Consider the following 5,381-nt stretch of genomic DNA (forward strand, 5'->3'; position numbering starts at 1 on the left):
GTCCTAATCAGATCCATTATAATCTGAAAGGTAAAACAGGTCTGAGATGAGCATGCCTACTTAGAGATGTTTATGAATATGAATCCAGGAGGAAGTTTCCTTTCTGGAAAATTGTTTCCTCATTTAGAATGTTCAGCTAACTTGGACCTCAGTCTGAATGCTATAATTACTCTTTATGTCTAATTAATGGCCAAGAATTTCATTTATTTATAGGTTATTGTCATTGACTGCAATATTGATATGACCTTCTTTCTTTTTTCATTTTTTGTTGTGCAACAGAGAACACCAAAAACAAATACACATGTAAACACACACACACACGCACACACACACGCACACGCATGCACACACACATACACACACACACACACACATTCGCACATGCACGCACGCACACACACACGCACAGACACGCACACACACGCACACACACTCCTCATTAGTCACTTCATAACATCAGAATGTGAACAAGCTCTTCAGCTCTCCCCAGCAGTGCCTTTGGAACGGTTCAAAACTTGTGTGTTCCACAATATGGACAGTGTCCAAGCAGTCCAAGCATAGGGAATCCAGTGAACCAGCAAGCTGCACCAAGCTCTGGAGCGCTCCAGTTATGTGCCCATGTGAAAGCTGCCTAATTGCCCTGGAGACAAACTCCACAGCCCCTTGTATCTGGGGAATTTGAGACTTGGCACATTCACACAGATCATGGTATGAATAAATGCTTTGCTGGGTTGTGATGCCTGAAAATAACAAAATAACAGACAATGTGGCCTTTATTTGCTTGTTTAGAGCTTCTTAGTGTTATAAGCACACTAATGTTCTTCTCTGGTCTCAGCAATAACATTTCCTCAAGATATTATCAAAGCAAATCCATCTACTGACACCTGTTGAACTATTATAATATAAAACCAGAACAAATTCAGAAATCCATTTAAATAGTTGTGATTTGGTGTCCCCATCCAATCGATAAATATAAGTAATCACATTACAGAGAGTTTACAGGTTTTTTAATTACTGTTACAGTGTGTTGCCTCACTGGGGCGAATGAAAGTGACTACAGGGGCATTTCTAATTGTCACTGTGTATATTGTGAAGTTTTCATGCACACGCCTATTAAAGATACTTCATTTTTCTTCAGGAAACTGTGCTGAAAATGTTTAAGCAGAAGCTGCCAGAAACAGCGGTTTTCCAACTTTCTCCGGAGTTTGGAGGGTCCCTTCCCCGTCTCTTCCCCCTCCAGAAAAGACATACCCCTGCCCCCAAATCTTACTCTCACTACATTACCCACGGAGATGTCCCGGTGAAGTTGTGAAACTCTTCCCCAGCCATCTGTCCCAGGCTAATACCCCTCCCCCCCACCCCCACCCCTCACCCCCAATCCTCAACTTCCAACATCCCACCCCCCCGTGCCGCCCCCTTCCCACACTGTCCCTTTGTCAGCAGTTCCTATCCGAGGGCTGGGCGTGGCATGCGGAGGGGCTGGGGCGGCCGTGGGTGCTTTCATAGGCACCTGCAGATGGGACAAAGAGCTGAGGGCCATGAGCCCGAAGACAGATTGATGCTTTGTGCAGTGAGGCAAGAGGGGGTGTGTGTGAGAGTGTGTGTGTGTGTGTGTGTGTCGGGAAAGAGTGTGGGCTGGGGGTTAGGGGGTTGGGGGTTGGGGTTTTGGGGTGGCTACGGGGGGGGGGGGGGGGGAGGTTGGGGGTGTTCTGTCACTCCAGTCTGTGTGAGTCCAAGCTTTAGAGCGCCCTGAGAGATTGACAGCTTTTGTTGGCTGCGTTTTTATATAATGGTGCCGCTTTAATGGGCTGGAGCGAGGCTTTGGGGAGGGAGCGCGGAGATCGGCGGGGGAGACGCGGGGATGTGGGGAGTTTTTACGGCTCTGCTTGGATTGACCAATTCATGGGCATTCAGTCCTGGGCTCGTTATTCACTGAAAGGGCCCTGTGCAGGAATGCAGAGGCATCAATTAGAATGTGTTAGCAGATAGTGAGGCGAAGAAGAAAAACTTTTCTCTCCCTTTTGCTTGCAGGACAACACAACCCCACTATAGAGGATGTCAGGGCCACAATGCCTTTTTTGTGATTCTCTCCATTACATTACCAACGCAATATGTAAGGTGGGGATTCTTTTGATTTAAATTAAGTGGAAAAACCACTAAATCCCATTTTTATTCAGCTAAGATAATGGTTCTATACTCCATAAAGGTCTCTAACTACTTATCTGTGGCTTAAAATCTCCCTCTCTTTTTCTCGCTGTCTCCCGCTCGCTGTCTGTTTTTGTGCGTTATTTTTACTCAATGGCCGGAGGTCAGGGAGAGCCTGTTTAAGAGCGCCGCTCGCAGCGCCGGCGACCGCGCGGCCTTTAATCGCGAATAGCGGTGGGCCAACATTGCGCGCCGTCCAAAAAAGGGGGACGCGAATTAAAACAGTATCTGGCAACCCATTGTTTGCCGCGGGCGCAGGTTGCCCACTTCAGACGTCCTGTTAAAAAAAAGGGCCCGTCGGGTAATGAGACGCTTCCTGCGCCCGGGACCGAAAGAAAGGAGGGACCGGATAGGACACAGCTGATCGAATGTCAGGGGGGGGACACGTCGCTCCAGTCCGTCTGATCCCCGAAGGAGAGAGGCCTGCTAAAAACCAGCCAGAAGCAGGCCGTCACAGCGATAGAGCAGCATCGAGCGCCGCAGCGCAGTGCACTTACACGCACATGCAGAGCGAGTGTAGGATTAGTATGTGACGCCTGGATAAACCCGGTACATTGATTCATAACAGAAAGCATGTGACTTTGTGAAAAATTGAATAGGTTCCAATATGTTTGTTTATTATTCCGTGGGGGAGGGGGGGGGGCGAAATCGGAAATGCTGAAAAAGGATTTCTAAAAAAAAAAAACATTGATTCCTAAAGAAGAATAAAACGAGCGTACTGCAGTAGATGATTTCAAGCTTTTTAAAAATTATTATATTTGTCTTCCAAATGCAAAACTTGGGCAATTTAATTTTTTTCTCCTGGCCCAGGTATTACCGGGGTGTAATACCTTGCCAAGGAATCGAGAGCCCCCCAGTGTGAACCATCCGTATTCCTTTCAAAACCGACTCTTTTGCTAACATGAAACTTGCAATCCTAGACAGCTATTGGTATCAGAGTCATGCAAGTAGTTTCAGCATCATTCATTTCATATTTAATGATACAGCTGTCACATCCAAATGCATAACCAAATGCGTAAGAGCAAAAAATAAAAAAAATTCCTCCGTGACAGTTTGGGTTTAATGTGCGCTAACTAGCAGGAACCTCCTGTTGAAAGGTGCACTCGTGAATATGAGCAATTATGCTTAATTTTGGGTGAAATAAGAGAGATTTGCATCCACTGAAAAGAAAACTAGAGTTAAACTGCAAAGAAAGTGCAGCAAATTGGTGCAAACGGAGGCCCAGGCAGAACCTCAATTCCACTGTAATTGTATAATTGCATCAGAACGGCTCTAAATGGCAGTTCTCAATTAAACTTGCTTCTTCTCTGGGGGTAAAGAATCAGTGCTGAATTATAAGAAGGGGGGAGAGAGAGAGAGAGCGAGAGAGAGAGAGAGAGAGAGAGAGAGAGAGAGAAGAGAGAGAGAGAGAGAGAGAGAGAGAGAGAGAAGCGAAAAGCCTCCATGTCATTTTTTTCAGAGAGTTGCCTCCTTCACGCACAAAGTGAGAACCGAACGCCGGGAGGAAAATGGACAGATGTCTTCATACATCTGGCGCTGATGTGAGTCTGTGGAGTGGGGATGAGAGTGCCTCTTCCATCAGGCGGCGCTTCCTGCCCTGGTGTGGCGCGGTGAAAGGGCGCAGGAAGGGGGCGCGGGGGGGGAGGGGGGGAACGACGCCTCACTGAGCACCAGTTGATACACGTTCCCACAATAGGCAGAGCGGGCTGTCTGCGGCGCTCGGAACAACACGGGCTCTGTCTGAATTAAAAACCGCCGCGCAAACAAAAGGGCGCTCAGGCAAACGGTTCATGAATGCTGATTAATTGATGCCATTTTTCTGCAGTGTGCCATGGAGATTCAGAGGGGGAAGGGGGTGCTGGGGGTGGAAGGGGGCAAGGGGGGAAGGGGGGGTGGAGGGGGGGTGGGGGGGTTGGGGGATGGGGGTGCTCGGAGGGGTGGGATGGGATGGTGGGGGGGGGGGGGGGGACCTGGCAGAGAGTCAGGGTGCTTCCGGCAAGCTCTCTCGCCAAAGTCAAGACTTTCCTTTTCTTTGGCTCCAGGTGCAGGGGATCAGAATTTCATATGCAGGCTGTGTATGTCGTGCGTGAGAATGCGTGTGTGTGTGTGTGTGTGTGCTTGTGCGTATGTGTGTGTTTATGTGTGTGTGTGTGTGCATGTGTGAGCATACATGTGTGTGTGTGTGAGTGTGCGTGAGTGTGTGCACACGTGCGCATGTGTGTGTGTGGTGTGTACGTAGATGCGTGTGTGTGTGTGCGTGTGTGCTTGTGTGCGTGTGTGTTATGCATGCGTAGATACGTGTGTGTGTGTGTGTGTGTGTGTGTGCATATGTGTGTGTGTGTGTGTGTGTGTTTGTGTGTGCATATGTGCGTGTGTAAAAAAAATGAAGTCTCACCTGTATGTAATACTTCCAGACAAACTGTGTCCACATCCCTTCCTTTGGAAGAACAGAACATTAAATTATGGACATTTTAATGTGAGACAGACACATTGTGCAGGGGGACATGCAGGTGTCCCAGGACTACGTTGGGGTGGCCTGGCCAAAGGTGCGAGGCACTGGCCCGTAGCCCACCTCAGTGAAGGGGTCCCAGGGTCTGGCTCAAAACCTCAAGCTCCACTTGATGGAGGCTGAAAAGGCCATTTCAGCCACTGCCCAGCAGGAAGGATCTGCTTGTGGAAGACCTCTTTCAGGGCTCTCTGTGTGTCTGAAGGCTGTCACAGCAGATAAGTACTCAGCAAACAGCGTGAACAAGGATTTGAACCAGAAAACCAACAGAGCCTTGACAATATTGTTATCGGGGCTTGTCTTCTTAGTCAGGGCTGAATGGCGAATTGAGACTGGGAACAAGTGTGCATTCACAGGAGGATTTGGCCGTTGTTTGTGTGTAATTTTTTCGAGGACGAGAGAGGAACGGGAAGAGGATGCAGGCGGGTACCTGCCCGGGTCTTACGAGGTGTGACATTAATAACAGCCCTGCGGCCTAACCCGTGTCTGCGGGAGAGGCTAAACACATGTCCCAGTAGCGTCTCTGGTGCTACGCAGTGAATTCAACACCAGCAGAGTCTATCTGAGTTAAAAAAATGTACTCTGTCAGAGTAAAACTGAATCTATCACAGTGGATTTAACATTGAATGTTTTGTTGTGTAAACATCACTGAGGCTTTGTGAGGTGAATT

The 5,381-nt window shown here is 48.3% G+C and overlaps 1 long non-coding RNA gene across 1 annotated transcript; it reads right to left on the bottom strand.

Annotated features, from left to right (window-relative positions):
- Positions 1-1,439: 1,439 nt before the first annotated feature.
- Positions 1,440-5,029, bottom strand: LOC135262569 (uncharacterized). Its single transcript, XR_010332241.1, has 3 exons — positions 4,778-5,029; positions 4,601-4,642; positions 1,440-1,529 (listed from the first exon to the last, which is right to left on the bottom strand). It is a non-coding gene; the product is annotated as an uncharacterized LOC135262569 (long non-coding RNA).
- Between the last annotated feature and the right edge of the window lie 352 nt (positions 5,030-5,381).

Source organism: Anguilla rostrata, chromosome 9, assembly GCF_018555375.3.
Source record: "Anguilla rostrata isolate EN2019 chromosome 9, ASM1855537v3, whole genome shotgun sequence".
NCBI lineage: Eukaryota > Metazoa > Chordata > Actinopteri > Anguilliformes > Anguillidae > Anguilla > Anguilla rostrata.